The sequence below is a fragment of the Mirounga angustirostris genome, unplaced genomic scaffold (genome assembly GCF_029215605.1).
Source record: "Mirounga angustirostris isolate CCGP_5_RB_7025 unplaced genomic scaffold, mMirAng1.0.hap1 SCAF_9, whole genome shotgun sequence".
Classification (NCBI taxonomy): Eukaryota; Metazoa; Chordata; class Mammalia; order Carnivora; family Phocidae; genus Mirounga; species Mirounga angustirostris.
This window is the reverse complement of record NW_026991717.1, coordinates 38,707,302-38,726,358: the sequence shown is the minus strand read 5'-3', so window position 1 is coordinate 38,726,358 and position 19,057 is coordinate 38,707,302. Positions and strand designations below refer to the sequence as shown.

Below are 19,057 nucleotides of genomic sequence, written 5' to 3'. Positions count from 1 at the left end.
GGGCGCTAATTTGGGAACAGGAAGGTGAATGCACAAGTAACATTTCTTAAATGCTTAGCACACATTTTCTCATTTGGTCCTCAGAACAATGCCAACAACACAGAAATGATCAATCTCTTTCTATGGCTGAGGAAACCAAGTCTCATTTTCTAGTCCAAAGTTCTTGGTGGGGTCAGAGTCTAAACTAAAATCTGTCCAACCCCAGAACACTATCATGAATTGGAATGATTGCGTTGCTCCTGGATGCCCCTGTGGCTTGGGCAGCTCCCTTTACCTTTCTGGTCCTCTGATCTTCATCTATACAATCAGGTGATGGCTAAGGGCATTTCAAAGACCCTTCCAGCTCTACAATCCTGTTACTTGAGACAGGTGCCCTGCAGTCCACTCTTCAGCTTCTAAGCAAGAGATAGGCAGTTGGTACTAACAGATGCACTGAGTCACATTCATAGTTAGGTCTGTGTCTTGGTGAGTAGAAACGAGTAGGGAATATTTTAAGTGCTTAATACTTCTCATAGTTTAAATTTAAATTATTTGAGTAATTAATCACTCATAGGCAATCAACTTTTTAAAATACAAAAATTAAACTCTCACTTTCACATCAGTTCCCGCTCATGTTTAGTTATTGCTTTATTTCCTTTTAATGGGTTTGAGAGATTGTATCAGTGCTGATTTTCATTCAACTGGATGGCTTTGAGGAGATTTTTTTAAAGCATGCCAAAAATCTGTTTGTACATCTCTCCAAGTTACTATGTGATGCCTGAATCTGTAATGGTAAAAAGTGCTCTTATAAAGTCATCATGTCTGGTTGTGAACATTTTAATGTTTACGAAGACATCCCAAACAACTACTTTTTGTTTCAGGTCCAAAAAAAAATTAGTGGTGATAAATCAAATGTATGTATAATGTTATGGAACTAGGAACATTTTAGACTTTTGTCATCTATGCTAATCTGCTGCCTGGATCTGATGATCATTATTTTCTCTCAATGGTCATACAAGACCTGCGGTCAGTAACGTGTTCTGTGCCATCACTCACTCGTATTCAAATCTTTACGAAACACATATCGAACACAATACTATGGGACCATCTTGCCTGAAGAACAAGGCAGGCCCACAGATGACTATAAACCAGAGTCCGGCTGCGTGCTCACCAAGAGAGGAGCCAGAACCCCAACCTGGCTGGAAGTGGCTCAGAACTCTAATATTAGGTTCTATCACTGCATCTGCCACCCCCTCATCACACCTCATAAACTCACCAGACCTTCACTACTCAGTCTGGAGAATGGGAGAAGTTGTGGTAATTGCAGCATGAAACTGTGCCAATCCCCGGGTTTCAATCTTGCCTCTGCTGTTTGCTACCTGTGTGACTTTGGGCAAGTCACTTGAGCCTCCGTTTCCTCACCTCCAAAAGAGGAGCTGTTCATTGGTACAGTGTTCTATGGATCAAACAAGAGAATAGTGTCAGAGGCTTTGGCCTTGTGACCTTGACACTGAGAGCACTGCCACCTTAAAGCATTCTTCTAGGTACCCTGTAAAGCTCACCATGTTACATATATTATGACTCAAGTCCCCAGTTCTCCCCAACACTTAATTTTTTTTACCTTTCCTCATTGGAATAATTTGTGGGGCAAGGAAAGGGGTGAGATAAACAAGGAGAAAAGATGGTGATTAACCAGATGGGAAACACAAACTCAAGAGGTGGTACCAGCCATTGTGTGGTAGAGCACTGGGTTTCCCAGAATTGCATTCTCCAAAGTAGGTGTTGAAAATGGATTTAAATAATGGTAGAAAAGGCATATGACATAGATCTAAGAGCTTAGAATAGAACACTTGCCCTGGAAGAAGGGCCCTATAGTGTAAATTATATAAATCCTCTTCTCAGAGGGGCTCTGTTTTTTGTCCTTTTTTCTAACTGTGGGCAAAATACACATAACATAAAATTTACCATTTCAATCATGTTAGGTGTGCAGTTCAGGGGCTTTAAGTACATTCCCACTGTTGTGCAATCATCGCATCATCCATTTGCAAAACTTTTTCAACATCTCAAGCAGAATTTCTGTACCCATTAAACATTAAGCCCAGAAGAGCTCTGGTTTGAAAGGGAAAGTTATTTCAGAGCTGGAAAGACCCCAGAGACTTCTAGTCAATGCATCATTTGAATATGGGGGCTGAGGCTCAGAAAGGTCGAGTTTTCTAAATCACCTTGCAAGTTACAAATTCAGGCAGGACTGAAACCCAGGGGCTCTCCTCGCTCTCTTTCTCCCATACTCATCATTACATCTTCTAACGCAAACTGGTGCTGCTAACATTCCCGGAAACAATTGTGTAGCTTTTCTCCACATTTTTATGCCATGTTGAGTAGATAATTTTGACCAGAACTGGGGAAGTAGGTGCGAATCTGCAAAATCCCTTAACTCCTTTAAGACCCTGGCACCTTGCATTATATAATTTGCATGGCATTTTTAATGACTTTATTTTAAAAGAGTTTTTCTCTGTAATAATAATTAGTACCATTTATTGAATATCAACTCAATGCCATGCATTATAACAGGTGTATTACATTCATGATCTTATTTTAGCCTTAGAGAAACCCAGCAAAGAGGTATTTTTATTTCCCCTTAACAGATGGAGAAACTGGGGCGTTCTGGGTGGCTCGGTCAGTTGAACATCCGACTCTTGGTTTCGGCTCAGGTCATGATCTCATGGGTCATGAGATTGAGACCTGAATCTGGCTTCAGCAGGGAGTCTGCCTGGGGAGTCTCTCCCTCTGCTCCTCCCCCAACTTGCTCTCACTCTCTCTCTAAAATAAAATAAATATATCTTTAAAAAAAAACAGGGGCGCCTGGGTGGCTCAGTCGTTAAGCGTCTGCCTTCAGCTCAGCTCAGGTCATGATCCCAGTGTCCTGGGATTGAGCCCCGCTCAGTCGTTAAGCGTCTGCCTTCGGCTCAGGTCATGATCCCAGGGTCCTGGGATCGAGCCCCGCATTGGGCTCCCTGCTCCGCGGGAAGCCTGCTTCTCCCTCTCCCACTCCCCCTGCTTGTGTTCCTGCTCTTGCTATCTCTCTCTCTGTCAAATAAATAAATAAAATCTTTAAAAAAAAAAAAACAAAAACAGATAGAGAAACTTAGGCAGAGGGAGTATAAGTCACTTGCCCAGGTTCAAGTAGCTTATAAGTGATAGAGCTGGATTCTAAGCCAGCACTCCCAAAGTCCCTAGCACACCTTCTCACGTGCCATGATGCCCTCCTCTCTAGAGGAAATGAGCAATCTTGGGTTCTCATATTCCATCCTTGGCTAATGTCTTTCCTATGCCCATCCTCACCTGATTAAATCCTCCCTTATCCTTCAAAATTCACCTCAACCCCAAACTCTTTCATAATAATAATATGAACTAACATTCATTATGTGCTTATTATATAAGTGCTTTCCATGCATTTATCTCACTGAATCCTCACAGCATGCCTATGAGATGGGTACTATTATTATACTCATTTTACAGATGAGGAAACTGAGGTCCAAGGAGAATGAGTAATTTGCCATCTCCATGTCCCCACCAGCACATGGCCTCTGCCCCCCTCCTCCATGACTCCCAGCCCTCTGTAACTCTTTATGGCCCTTCTCTGCCTTGTATTGATTATCCATTGACTGTACTCATTTGTGTTCCCACTCCTTGAACGCAGAGACATGCTTGTACTGGTTTTGGTATGTGCTGACCAATTGGCTCTGTCCTCCGCCCCTCCTAGACATGCCAGAATTGTTTATTTTATTGAATGAGCAGTCACATGTATTACTGAGTGAGGTCTAAATAGTCAAAATAAAAAAAAAAATAGTCAAAAATAAAAAGAATTTTCCATTGGAAAATAAATTTAAGTCTTGCTGAAGTTTTCAAATATTTTCTACCCATGAATCCTTTCCAGAGTGTTTTCTAAAAACCAAAACAATAATTATAAAAGTATATATTTTCTAAAATGGACTTGGTGGTTGAACTTTGGAAAGAGAGTATTGAGTGCCCTTTGCCTCACCAGTCACTTGAAGAGTTGCCGGATTGAGAGTCCCATATAGTCAAGCATACTGTAAGGCTTTTTTCTTCATTTTTTGTATTGATTTTCCAGACGCTTTAGTGTTAAACCATGCCAGAAGTGTTGCAGAGATGAATCACTATTTTCCAAAGGCCGCCAGCCTCTTTTCCTTCTGACAGAAGGATAATTCCACATGGATCAAATAAATACAGATGTGTAGTAATTAGTTCTATTCCCAGTGAGCCTATTTCCAACACACTAAAGATGTGAGCGATTATGGAGCCTCACCCCAACAGCTTTTATCAATTTAAACTGCTAAACAACAGGATAGGTCATAACCCAGCCTGCTATTAATAATGCATTTATTGTGTGCAATGTTATAAATTAGGCATATGGACTAGAAAAGAACACCTTTTAACAAGAACGATATGGTCTCCCCCCAGAAGCATCATATGTGCCTGGCCACTTACCTGATGTACAGTCCCAAGGCGATCAAGAGAATAAAAAATCTCATCCAAGGAAAAGAGGCCTACATTGTCAGCGGGCTCCTCCACAGAGATGATTTGGCCGTGGCGGATATGTTAAACTTACCCATCCTGGGTCCAGAGCCTGAAATAGCTCATCTTTACAGTAGCAAGTCTGGAAGCAAATGGGTCTTTGAGAGCGCCAATGTGCCAGTCCCTCCTGGAGTGTATGGCATCTATCATCACCAACAGGTATGTGGGGCGGACAGAGTGAGGCTCTGTTCAAGTATGTCACACCCTCTTGACCTTGTGGGAACTTCAGGGCTTCTGAGGCCAGCCCTACCCGATGAAGAATATATGGAATGCTTAAGTTATTTGATGGGATCTACTTGAGGCCTTCATGTTTCAAAGGCTCTTCCTGTTGGCCTTGCAGAAATTGCGGGGATTACTCAAGATATTTACTCATTTGTGTTAAGCCATTGAAGGCCCTGTCCATGTACTAATCCGCTCGTAGTATTTATCACCTTAAAATGGATTAATTGATCATCATATTAGCTAGCCAGTCATTTAGGAGGACCCTAGGAAACGCGAGAGGCAGTTTTGGTGAAAAGGAGCAGGTTTGGAAAACCCCAGTGAGCGAGCCTTTCTGCCGAGTCAGGTTGTGGAGGTCCTACAGCAGAGAGCTGCAGACATCCTTGGCTCTCAGGAAGGGGCCATAAAGGGAGTAGGAGGAAAATCCCAGAAAGAGGACAGGAAATGGATCCAGAATAAAACTACCTGCATCTGTGTCTTTGCTTTGGACCAGGTCTCTGGCTGTGCATTCCTCCAGCAGACAGTTAGGATCCTAACTATTTAGAGAACTATAATATTAGTCACTAGAAATGATCTTTAAGTCAGCTCTGGCACGTGTTCTCCCATTTAACCACTACCTTTTTTCACAAGAAAGAAATAAAAAGACAAATGGCTGTTAACATTTCCTCACCTCTGTTTCAGTAGATTTCTTAACCATTACTCCTAGCCAATCACAACTACCGCAGGCACCCAGTTCTCAGGAACCTAAACAACTGTGCTCAATGAAGCAGTTTATGAGGGACGATACTTAGGGATCCTCCTTCTTCCCTCAGTCACTTGATCATGATGTTCTTTTTTTTTTTTTTTAAAGATTTTATTTATTTATTTGAGAGAGAATGAGATAGAGAGAGAGAGCATGAGAGGGGGGAGGGTCAGAGGGAGAAGCAGACTCCCTGCTGAGCAAGGAGCCCGATGCGGGACTCGATCCTGGGATTCCAGGATCATGACCTGAGCCGAAGGCAGTTGCTTAACCAACTGAGCCACCCAGGCGCCCCGATCATGATGTTCTATATGTCATAGCCTCCAAGCCCCCAGAATCAAGCCTTTCAACAAACCGTACTTCTCAGAGACTAGTTTGAAGGTATTGTTAACTTATTAAATTGCCCTAAAATGTTTCAGTCTTGCTAGAGTGTTCTTGGGTAATACATGGGCTCATGAAGGAAGTTGCTCTTAAAGATGGCAGAGTCTGGAAAAAGCACAGGCAATTTTAGTGAGTGAGAGAGAGGCTCCCCCTAAACTGGTGTGCCCCACTGTTCACCGCCATTAGTCTCCACTGGAATTTGAAGGTAACAAAGTGGATCGCTTGACTCTGCTTCCCAGTGGAATACTCAGCTGAGAGACTTGAGACAAGTGAAATGCACTATAAAACTATAATTTTACACATGTACATTACATGAAACAGTCTTCAAAACTTTAAAATGTATGTGCAAAATTTATATGACGTCTTGCTTTCATCTTGACTGACAGAGAACTCAGGCCATCTTTGCTAGGAAATGTTTTAGAACTGTATACAGTTCACTGTGGAATGCAGTAAAACCTCCCTCTTATGCTGGTATTCAGAAGCAGGATTGAAAACCTCCTCGTAGACAACTTGGATTTGAGGGATGTCATTTAATCTATGGCATGTGCAAATTGTATCACAATAAACCAAGTTATCACTGACTTCCACTCCACTTGTTTGAAAACGTTATGTCTGAGGTCATCAAGAATTAAAGTACTCCGGATGCCTGGGTGGCTCAGTTGGTTAAGCGACTGCCTTCGGCTCAGGTCATGATCCTGGAGTCCCGGGATCGAGTCCCACATCGGGCTCCCTGCTCAGCAGGGAGTCTGCCTCTCTCTCTGACCTTCCCCCCTCTCATGCTCTCTATCTCATTCCCTCTCTCAAATAAATAAATAAATAAAATCTTTAAAAAAAAAAAAAGAATTAAAGTACTCCATTGAGATTTTTCCAGATAGTGACTGCCCTACCTAATCTATCTGAGTGTGTCAGCATTTTGAATTTGCAGATGGTGATGAATCAATAACACTGACTTTTTACCGATGTGCATCATAAACTTAAAGCCGGTGAAAGAAAGCCGTGATTATTTTAATTTAGGTGAATAAATATTCCCAACTATCAGCTGGATTTTAGCAGTTGACATTTTTCTACTTCTGCTCTACACTAGTATAAAATGAATGGCAATTAAAAAATATATTACCTCTTTTGAACAGATAGACTCAAATAGAAAATTGATAAATGTTTGGAAATAGCATAAAGTCATTTGGTTTATGATTAAGTAATTTATTTGTTTATTTTTTAAATCTAGCATGAGCCCAGTGAGCATTTCCTCTTTTGATCCATAAAGTAACCATGCAAGCTCTCTTTCTGACATGTGCTCTGTATAAAGTATTGACAGCTTCAGTTAAATAATCAAAACTGGCGATGCTATTTTTAAAGCACTGTTCAATTTTCACTTAAAGATAGCACATAATTCTTTCCAGTGGTGCAGTCTTTACAATACTATTGATCCTCTTCATTACTGTAGGGGATCCATCAACAGACACCCATTTATAGGATTCTCAGAAGCAACAAATAATAGGATTTGGAAGACACAGATAATAATTCTGTTAGTAGTTGAAACCTCCAGATATACAATATATCTGAACATACAGTGAAAAAGGCTATGAAGGCCAGAACACTAAAAAGGCTGGAACACCTTTCCTTACATTAGCAAGAGAATTTCATCAGATATTAACAGTCAGAGACCATTTCTACTTCTGCAAAGTGCGATCATGATACAGCAAAGTATGATTAAATATAGAATCTGTCTTCTCAACACATTAGAGAAAGAAGGGATGTAACTCTGGAAGGCACATTACAAAACCTTCCTAGGCTATGCTCATAGCCATATGGTATGCAGACAAGAGTACTTGTCATTTAAACACCAAATTATCTACAGACACTACTTGATAATTAGGGAGCTAAGACAATTCCATTTCCACCCTAATTGAATACCCCACGGTGGCATGGGGCTTCTGGGGATCCCAAGTATGCCCATTTTGATATCACTTCCATACTGCTGTGTAGTGTAACACCCCCAGGAAGATTTGCTGAAAAGACACAACACAAGAGAACAGATTGTGTCTTTAATCAAAATAATTTTAACCTTCTAGCTCCAGACTTCAACAGAACTACAATCTTAAGTCCTTTCACACTCTTTGGTTAAAAAACCAAAAATTAAAGTTCCATTTGGTGAGCAAAAACTCATCCAAAGAGAAGAGAATGTCACAGAGACCTCCCCAAGTACAGAGAACCATAGTCAAGAGAGCTCAAGAGAGAGAATGCTCAGTACTATTGTGTTTCTTTCTGGGTAATACAGACCACAACCTTCTGACGGGAAGACCAGACAAAAAATCATTCTGTGATCTAATGGGTTGTTTTTCTCCAAGGCTCTACTAGTAGAGTATTACTTATAATCAAGTAATCTGGGCTATAGACTTTTGCCTGATTCAAATTTATCCTAAGTGGCTTAATTGACTACAAGGAAAATTGCTTCTCTTGCTCCTCTTCTGACTTCTTTCTCCATCTCACCCTCCTCCTCCACCTCTCTGCAGGCTGAGGTAGGCAGCATGGAGGAGAAGGAATGAACTTAGGTGCTGGAATCAGAGCATCCTGGGTGGAGTCTCTGTTTTTCCACTTAACACCAGGTGATCCGTGATTGTGGGCAAGTTATTTAAATTAGCTGAGTCTCGGGGCACCTGGGTGGCTCAGTTGGTTAAGTATCACCCTCCAGCTCAGGTTAGGATCCTAGGATCCTGAGACTGAGCGCTGCCTCGGGCTCCCTGCTCAGTGGGGAGTCTGCTTCTCCCTCTTCTTCCCCCTCTGCCTCTCACCCTGCTCATGCTCTCTCTCTCAAATAAATAAATAAAATCTTTAATAATAATAATAATAATAATAATAAATCAGCTGAGTCTCAGTTATTCATATAGAAAATGGAACTAATAATGATGCCTGCTTCATATTTGCGAATTATAAGAGAAAATCATATAAAGAGCCTAGCCAAATGCCCAGCTCCTATGGAGAGTTCAGTAATGTTAGATGTTGCTATCCTTATGATAATAAAGCTTCAACTTCTATCCCTTCCATTTCCATGGGATTGAGCCCAGTTCTTGCTGGAATACTGTTTCAAATAAAACATAGTTGTTTTCATTAATGTTTTATCTCCTTTATCTGTCTTGTTCACATAATACGTATGACATACCTGGCCAATTGACCAAACAAGTGCATTTCATGTATGTTAATGAGGAAACAATTAAACCTTTATAGGTTATAACATTTAGAAACTCAGCAAAGCTCCAAACAGTTAAAGTTTTCAAGACTATAACTCATTATGGTCTTGAAACTATATTTTAAAAAAAAGCATTTGAAAAATCAATAAGTGTGGGGCGCCTGGGTGGCTCAGTCATTAAGTGTCTGCCTTCGGCTCAGGTCATGATCCCAGGGTCCTGGGATCAAGCCCCACATCGGGCTCCCTGCTCAGCGGGAAGCCTGCTTCTCCCTCTCCCACTCCCCCCTGCTTGTGTTCCCTCTCTCGCTGTGTCTCTCTCTGTCAAATAAATAAAATCTTTAAAAAAAAAAAGAAAAATCAATAAGTAAACACATAAAGCTCTAGCGGTGCCTGGGTGGCTCAGTCAGTTAAACATCTGCCTTTGGCTCAGGTCATGATCCCGGAGTCCCAGGATGGAGCCCCGCATCGGGCTCCCTGCTCAGTGGGGAGTCTGCTTCTCCCTCCGCCCCTCACCCCGCTTGTGCTCTCTCTCTCTCTCTCTCTCTCTCGCTCTCTCTCAAATAAATAAAACCCTTAAACACATAACGCTCTAAAACAGAAACAAAACAACACCAAGATTCAATTACAAATATTCAGAGATTCTTTTGCCTTCAAAAACCAGCAAAATGATAATTTCAGAATTTCTCAAAGTAAGACTATACTTTTAAACATACCTTTGGTCCCAGGGGTTAGTGGTTTCTTCACATCATATATATATATGTATATATATATATATATATATATATATATATATATATATATATATATCACTTAAAACTTCTAATCTGTCCTAATAATTAGAAGATAACCAAACGAACAGACCATTTGAATACACCTAAGAAGTACAAGTAAGTTAATGCAATAAGAAGGAATCTAGAAAACGAGCCATATTAAATGTTGCTGTGTCTTGGGCCCTACAGATGCTAGAACAGCTGGGTCAGCTGGTCATAGATCACCTGGAAATCCAACGCTGGCTCTTTAAAATGGACTATGAGTTTGGAGGAAACGGGACTGCATTTTGTGACATTCCTTCCCACCTACAGTGTTACAAGTGGTTCCTACAGGAGAGGGGCAGATACGGCCACGAGAACTGGAGGAAGAAATGGGCACAAGTGAGTTCAGTGCTGACATAAGCCCGTGGTGTCTGTTCGCAGTTAGCAGATGATGAAAAAGGCTCAGCTGGGCAGTGAAAGCACTTTCTTCTAGACTCAGCTGCATCATCTGTCAGCAGTGAGATCTTAGGCCAGTCATTTTGACTTTCTTGGGCCTCAGTCCTCATATACAAAGTGAATGGGCTTGATCAAGTTACTTTAATATTATTTCTAACATATTTTTAAAATTTTCTTAAATTTGAGTAGAGTTGCACAATGTTACATTAGTTTCAGGTGTACAAACAGTGATTCGACAGCTCTATGCATTAGACGGTACTCACCACAAGCGTAGCCACCATCTGTCACCATACAGCACTATGACAATACCATTGGCTACATTCCCTATGCTGTCACTTTCACCCCCATGACTTATTCATTCCAGTTATATTCATAACTGGAAGCCTGTATGATTAGGTTATTTTAAATGTCCCTTCTTTGGGCCCTAAAAGTCTTCAGTCACATCTTCAAGTTGATGATGATAATTAGGAAGTAATTTTTTTTACCATATTCAAATAGCATTACAAATCTCATCTTTTGGTCTAAGTGAGTCTCGATCATGTGCTTCTAACAACTGTTGTTATTAAGCTGGCTGTGTTTTATTATGAGAGACAAATTCTAGTAGTGAATGGTTGTCACCTGGAAGCTAATGTATAAAAGCATTCTGTCAGCAGTCATATGTTTTTGAAGACAGTTCAAGGAAATTTATGTAACCGCTGGTCCCTATGAGATGTTGAGAAAATAATACATCTCAGCCAGAAAATCTCCCAGCAAAAGCTAAATAATAGGAAGGAAGCCTTAACACATGAGTGGATGTATATAGGTTTTTCCACGCATACTGGTGGAAGGATGAATTGTACAACTTCTTAGTCTGTTCTAAACTTGCTTAATAATTAAAGTAATTTTAATGGCTTCATGTATCAGTTAAACCCACCATTCTTAAAGCTGCCTCACTTTTCATCCAGAGGCCTAGACCTTCCTGGCTTCTCTGAATGTCAAATCTCTATTTTGGCTGACGTAATAATGAAAGCATAACTGATAGGAAAATGTGGGTGCAAATTCCCTTAACTGATTCCTTCCCTGCCAACATACATAGCGGTGGGCTGGGCAGTAAGTTGCATCTGCTTTGAGCATCCCACTACAACAGTATATGAATCAAGACACAAGTGATGGAAAGGGAGGGGCGCACAAGAGAGAACCACATTATTCTTGTGGAAATGAAATGATGAATAAATCTAGAGAACAGTCAGAAGAGAGAGTTCCCTTTGATAAATGTTACTGTTCTCCCCATGATCTATTCCGGGCTTTTCTTCCCCCTCCTTCAGTGAATGGACTAAACGCACTACCTGTCATGGCCAGATTTTTACATATTATTTAAAGGATACCAAAGTGAATTACTCTTCTAGAAAAAAAAATAAAACAAGGAAAGTGTATTTAATTCTGAGGCCCATAGAGATTTCTCTTGTGTTCTCGTTAAACTGGATTTTATTTCATATTGTATATTTATTTCAATTTTCTTTTTAAAGCAAAATAGCTAAGATTAAACCATGAAAATAAGACTTTTTTATTTAAAAAAAATCAAAATGTTCGTGTGTGAGGTATTTTTCTTAATATTTCAAGCTAATCATTTTTAAATAATTCCCTGGTACTAGACTATGATAAACTTAAAATGTTTGACTTTTAGGTTTAAAAAATGGTTAGAATAATAACATGTGGCTGAATTGCACTTAAAAGCCTGACTACACGTTATTTAATTTCAATTACTTTCAACTACACCGTTTAAAATTGTCACCAAATACATTTGGCGTTAGTGTTAATATTATTAAATGTGAAACTCTTGAATAATTAATTATCTACATCATTTTTTTAACTTAACAAGGAAAAAATAATTATTCAGAAATCTTTTTAATACTGTGAGGGACTGTGCTTAGCCAGGATGTAGTTAGAAGCCAAAAATAAAAACGAAAAGTAAAGTGGTTCCGAAGAGCTTTTTTTTTTTTTTTTTTTTTTTGTAGGAGACTATTGACATTCTTTTGCCTTCAAAGTGAAATTGTATTCAGAATAGAAGTGAACTGCCATCTCCACTGAGTGCAGCTATTGAGAATTTAGGATTGGAATTATCCTTTGTTCCAGAAGACCATGGTAATGGTGCACATTTAGACATCAAAGCATTACTTTATGAGCACAGGCATGTTTTAACGTCCTATTACAGTTTGTAGACCTGTTTCTTTTGATAATGAAGATGTTGTGTCATCAAGCCTAGCCTGGCACATACAAAACATATGCTGGCAGGTTATTAAAAATTTCAGCTTCTTGATGAAAGACTATCCTGCAGGCTAAGAGTCCAGAGAAAGACTCCATTCTGGGAGAATTATTAGAAATGAGAATATGACTGTAAGCACTAAATTATGTTAATACTTACAAATAGCATCATTTGCATAGCACTTTATGACACGATACCATGATTTTTCTCATTGGTATGTTGTAGGCAACAGATTAAAAACAGTGCTGTTTATGGGAGTTTGAACTGTTTTGAGATTCTCCTTCATCTTATGCAGATATTGGTTTTAGATGTAGGCATGAGTCAGTGTAGACTCAAGGATCTAATACAAAGATCATCTTTTTTTTTCTACTTATCTAATTTAGAGCCAGAGTTATTTGACTGTTTGCAATTGAGACTCGAAACAAAGTTGTGGAGTCAACAAATGCTGGAAAAGCTGTAGTCACATTTAAAAAAAAAAAATCAGTATAGACATGTAAGTGATCTTAGGAAAAGCGTAATGTTACATGATGGCCACAGCAGCAAAAGGGCACAACTCTCGTTTTGTTTTCATGGTGGTTTGGTATCAACTTTTCTCTCTTCATCCTGTCAACTGACAAAACCTACTTCCCCCAACAGGTCCCCGTAAACTTCACTTACTTAACTACTGAATGCTTGTTAAGGTTTAATGAATCCACACACTTGCCGTTTTGCACACACTCCAAACACCCCACTCCCCAGTGGGGGCTATTTCTTTTTTCTTAGTAGGAATAAAGGCTTAAACAAAGGGCACGCTTGTAGGGGAAAAGCCTTCCTGGCCACTCTCACCCAAGACAGTGTAGGGAGACCCAGGTAGACATTTGCTGCGGTACCCATCCTTCTTGTGGTTCTTTTTCTTTCTTTCCTTTTTTAAAGGGTGCATCTTCCCTCCCTCACTCCTGGGAGACTGGCCTGGTGGCAGAGATGCTACTGGCAATGCTGCTTTGCAAGAAAAGGTCTTTCCAGAACAGTTTCTCCATGTAAAGAGCTAAGCCAGTTCAATTTTGGATTTCTCTGTGCAGCCCTTCTTTTGGCCTCTGTTTCCCTGGATGGACAGTATAGGATGCCAAGGGCTTACTTAGGAGAGAAGGGAGGAAAAGGAAATTGAACTGCCTCTTGAATGCTACTACAAAATATTGCTATTTTAGCCCATCCAAGAGCAGGTTTATTTTATTTTATTTTATTTATTTATTTGAGAGAGAGAGAGAGACCACAAGCAGGGAAGAGGGGCAAAGGGAGAGGGAGAAGCAGGCTTCCCGCAGAGCAGGGAGCCCGATGTGGGACTCGATCCCAGGACCCTGGAATCATGACCTGAGCCAAAGGCAGACACTTAACGACTGAGCCACCCAGGCACCCCCCCAAGAGCAGTTTTATGTTTACTTGTACTTTTGTGTACTTTGTTAGACGTCTGAAATTAATTTGGGGATCACCAAGGAAAACAATCTATTTTTAAAAATATTAAAAATACAGGGGCACCTGGCTGGCTCAGTAGGTAGAACATGCAACTCTTGATCTCAGGGTCATGAGTTCAAGCCCTACATTGGGGATGGAGGCTACTTAAAATTAAAATTAAAATTAAAATTAAAAATATGAATTCAAGGCATCCACGCCAAGAAAAAGTAGAATAAACCATAGTAGTTGTTTTGCTTCCTTGTAGAACGAAATCAGCAAACAAAATTACAGAGGAGAACCATCACCTACCTAGTCAGTGCCTTAGAACTCCATGTCTCTATTGTGAAGACCTCCATCTCTTGAGATGCCCTTGCCTCTGGGTCACAGAGCTGCTGTAGGATGGCTGAGCTTGGTGCTTATGTGGAATTCAGCAGGTATATTAGGTGACTCCAAAGAACCATTACCCTGTAACTACATAATTTTTTAGAAAAGCTAAATGATAATATAATAAGATTAAGGAAATATTTAAACAAATAAGTACATCATCACTTTTCCCAAACTTAATTGTTTTCATTTTTGTGTATTAATTTTCAAGTGTGCTACATTTATTTCTTATAGCTACAACAATAGCATATATGCTATTTAAACATCGGATCCTAAACATCCTCCATGTTTACAGGTAGTTGTCACAATCAATGGCTATATAATATTCCCTTGTATTGATTTACTCTAACATATTAAACCATTCAACTAACTTGAAAATTTATATTCTTTCCCACTTTTTGGGGGCAGGGGGAAGAGTGAGGACAAAAAGATTTGTTTTTATTTTTGGTTTTTGTGTACATCTCTTTTTACTTCTGCTGAATTATTTCCTGCAGAGAAAGACTCGGGAGTAGAATGCTTTATGGCTCTTGTTACATGCTGCCCCATTACTTTCTAAGAAGGTAGTACCAATTTCCAAGGCTGCTAGTAGAGAACGAGCATACAAGTTTTGCCACCATCTTACCAGCACTGGATATGATGAACTGTTTGCACTTTTATTTTAGATGTCAAAATGTTATCTTCTAATTGCTATTACTTGGTTACTAGCAAGGGATCCTTTTTTCACGTCCTTATTTATTGTTTGTCTTTTATATCAAAAACACAGCATCTTGGTATTAAGAAAAAATCTAGGTTTCCTAGCTGAAGGAAAAATCTAGGGTAATCATTTTCCCTAGTCATTAAATTCCATATGAATGATTATTTGTTTTTTATATTTGTTTATTTTTATATATTAAAATCTTGACTTCTTAGATTATCTTTATGTATTTAGTAACTGCCAGAATACTGGCCTATACATGAGATGAGGCATTTTCTTAGATATATGAATATACACTGTTATAGTCTTGACATTGCCCTGCATTTCTCAATAATAATAACAATAATAATTAGCATTGTAGAACAGCTGGGTGGTGCCAAACCTTTCAGCCCTTTACAGGAACTGTTTCATTCAATCTCATAAAAACCCTGAGGTTTCTACTCATTTACCTCCACACCACGTTGATAAGTATTGTTATTCTGTTTACAGATGGAGAAGCCAATGCTTTAGGTAGTTAAGTGACTTGCCCAAGTTCATGTAGCTTATAAATGATGGTGCCTAACCTGGAACCCACATCCACTCCCCTGGCCCAGTGTTCTTGCCACATTGAGGTGAGGCCATTTAGAAAAGACCCCTTGTTTGAAAATCCCAGAGCAGTGTTCTCCCCCAGGTCTCTGCCATTGTGACCCACTGCCCTGAGGGACAGGTTTTCTGCTTTCTACAGAGATGGGGGAAATACAAACATTCCCAAACACAGTAGCCTTTGTACTGGAATTTCCCCCAAAGGCAGCAGGGCGGAGAGGTAGGAGGGCACACCAGAGAGCTACAGAGGAGCTGAAGCCCTCCTGGGGAAGTCCCTAGGATCCAGTTTTTTGCAAAGCAACCGTCTCACATACCCATATATGTTGTTGGGCGATGAGAGTTAATTTTAGATATCACCCTTTGATCGTTCACGGGGGTGTCCAACTTTCAATGCCTTCCTCAACTTAATACAGTAGCGTGATCATTTCAGTAAGCCTGTAAATAAATTCTCACAAAGCTCAGAGTAGCCAAACTTCAGGATCAAATGTAGCAATAAAAATATGGTGGGCATTTCACACCTTATTTTTTGGATACGCAACCACATATTTTGTTTGTGTTTTTTTAGTCTCCTGTTCCAGGTTGGCGTGGTAAACTCCCTCTTAAGCTGAATGAGTGTTGGAATAGACTAGTCTGAATAAGTGAACGTTCAGGATAAGCAGGAGGTGGTCTGGCTCTGCGGGGTTCTGTAGCCCAAGCACATCAAGGTTACTGGGGGGGAGCCATGACAATCACTTTCTCGCTCTCCAGGTCTCTACCTCCTCATCTGTAAAGAGGGTAACATTAGTACCTGCCTCGTGGGGGGGGGGGGGTTAAAATTAAATAAGATACCCTTGTAAATTGGCTAGCAATGTACTTAGCACACAATAAGCCTTGAAGAAATGCTACCTGTTATTATCAATATTACCATAAAATTGTACTACAATTAAAGTGCCTGTGACATTGAACAAGTATATACATCTTAATCTCCCTTTGGTGATTCAGAAGGTCCTTTAGCCTCTTGTAGGCTTCCAGAATATTATTCTGTGCATCAATTATCATTCTATAGGATTGTGGCTGTTGAAGATATACAATATTGACCCAATTGTGCCTACCCAGTGATGTACCAGATAATGCCTTTAAAAGAATAAACCTTGGCAGCAGTCTGGTTGCTTATCATTTGAAAAATAGAAGATAATTCCAGTTATATTCATTTTCTACATGTTGAATAAAGAGGCATTGACCTGATAAAGTAGAGCTTACTCTGACCACAAGCTTGAGACCCAGTTGCTTCATTTTCTGGTTCCGGTTGGTGTCTTTTCTAATTAGTGTATCAGCACGTCACCACAATCATTGGAAAGCTTTAATCATTTACATATTTTTCCTTATCTCTGAGAATGACTTAGAATGTTTTCTTCCAGTTCAATGGTTATTTTCACGAAGCTGCCAGGAATGGATTTGAGGTACTTCACTGGGGCCTGAGGAAGATGACAGGAGAAGGGAAATTGCCTCTCCGAGTAAATGAAAGCCAGGTCCCCCTTCCGAGGACCTATAATAACCAGCCATACAAGCTGTTGGTTTGTGTGTCCTATTGATTTAATATGCTTCTAATCAGTACATAAAGCTATGGGCCTGCAGTGTTAATTTTTCATATGCTTACAAAGTACCCTTTGATTTTCTGTCACACGTTAATTACAGCGTTTTGCCATTAAATAGGAAGCTTTGTGTAAACTAATTACTAGGTAATCATTGTCTACTGCAAGCGTGCTGTTTGTACCTTTTATTTTATTCTAAAAATGCACAGATCTCACAGTCTGGAAACACTCTACCTTCCAGCCATTAGCTCTCACTAATTCATAGCATTATTGTGGTGAGAGTGTAGGAGTTGTAATTGTTGTGGTATCAGAGCTGTTAATTACCGGAGTAAACAGTTGAAATGGTGCCAAGGTCTATTGTACAAGGCAGAGAAAAGGAGGTTTAAATGCTACTCCCACCATCTGGGGACTGGGGGAGAGGCAAATGTTTGAGAACAGCAGTGAGGCGCTATGGCCGCCTCAGCTCCAGGGTTGGCGGCCATATGGATCCGGAATATTTTGAATCAATTGAATTTAACTGCCAGTTTTTCGCAATAACAGCGTGGAAGGAAGGAATAAAGCAAAAGTTGAGAGAAACGAGAATTGGTTAGTGTTTTCACATCCGGGAAGTCCCCCTTGGAGTTCTTTTGGAAATATCTGCTTTGCTGAAAAACACAGAGCAGGCACGGGTATTTGGAAAAGATTCAGAATGAGTTTTACTCTGCCTACGACTGCACCATTTGCTTCTGGTCGTCTGTCCTCCGTACCGCCAGGTGAGAGAGGGATGCCCTTGAGAAGACTCGGACTTTCCTATCATTGTACCAGACCCAACAAAAAATCCTCACTTTTGGAATTCACTGATTTATTACCCTGGTATTTTCACCAGCATGGTCTGTAGAAAGAACAATAATAAATACATAAGGCTACCATATCTGCCTCAAGTATATCCATCCGTACACGTGGAAATACCAAAGAAGGTACGCCTCTTCACTCTGATTAAGAAAAGTAAATTGCTTGCCCGTTCCTTTTGTATAAAATTAAAATAAAAATCCTCCTGATGGTGTCTCATTTCATTCCACAAATTCACCCCCTCTTCTACCACTTGAATGAAAAATCAGAGTCCAAAGGGCACATGTGTTTTCTTTTGTTTTCAATTTCTAGTTAAAGAGCTTTTTTTAGCACATGCAGTTTTCTCAACCAACGCTATTTCTCTAACTGGTAAGAAAGAGACCTATTACCAGTAATAATAATTATGGCCGTTTCCACTGGCGGTTGATTTTGAAATTGCATGGTTTTTGCTTTGAAAGACGGCATCATCTTTAAAGCACTCATGTATTTACTTGATGTCACTCCTATTTCATACCATTCCCTTTAAACCCATTTTCCCACATTAAAAATATTTTTTAAAAATCTGCCACTTGCAGCTGTAACTACTTTTTAATACCATTCCCAAACCATGAACATATTCTTCTTTTTTTAAACCACCCTGGATTATTTATTTTTAATTGTTCCTTTAGCAGATGTTGGAGTAATTCAGAGCGTAGTGTAAACAACTCCTTTAAAGAGAGAGATCACAGGGCGCCTGGGTGGCTCAGATGGTTAAGCGTCTGCCTTCAGCTCAGGTCATGATCTCAGGGTCCTGGGATCGAGTCCCGCATCGGGTTCCCTGCTCAGTGCAGAGCCTGCTTCTCCCTCTCCCTCTGCCACTCCCTCTGCTTGTGCTCTTCTGTCTATCTCTGTGTCAAATAAATAAATAAAATCTTTAAAAAAAAAAAAAAAGAGAGAGAGATCACAGACGTGCACCAGGAACCAAGGGCAGTGTTTGTTGGTTTTTTAGGATGGCAGTGTGGGCCCTAGGTGAGGGGGGG

At 40.0% G+C, this 19,057-nt stretch overlaps 1 long non-coding RNA gene across 2 annotated transcripts in view; it reads right to left on the bottom strand.

Moving 5' to 3' along the window:
• Nucleotides 1-19,057, bottom strand: part of LOC123861064 (uncharacterized) — a 121,906-nt gene that overhangs the window by 19,755 nt on the left and 83,094 nt on the right. For both annotated transcript variants that reach the window (XR_010404977.1, XR_010404978.1), the window contains exon 3: nt 14,289-14,450. This is a non-coding gene — a long non-coding RNA (uncharacterized LOC123861064). The remainder of the gene's footprint in view (nt 1-14,288; nt 14,451-19,057) is intronic.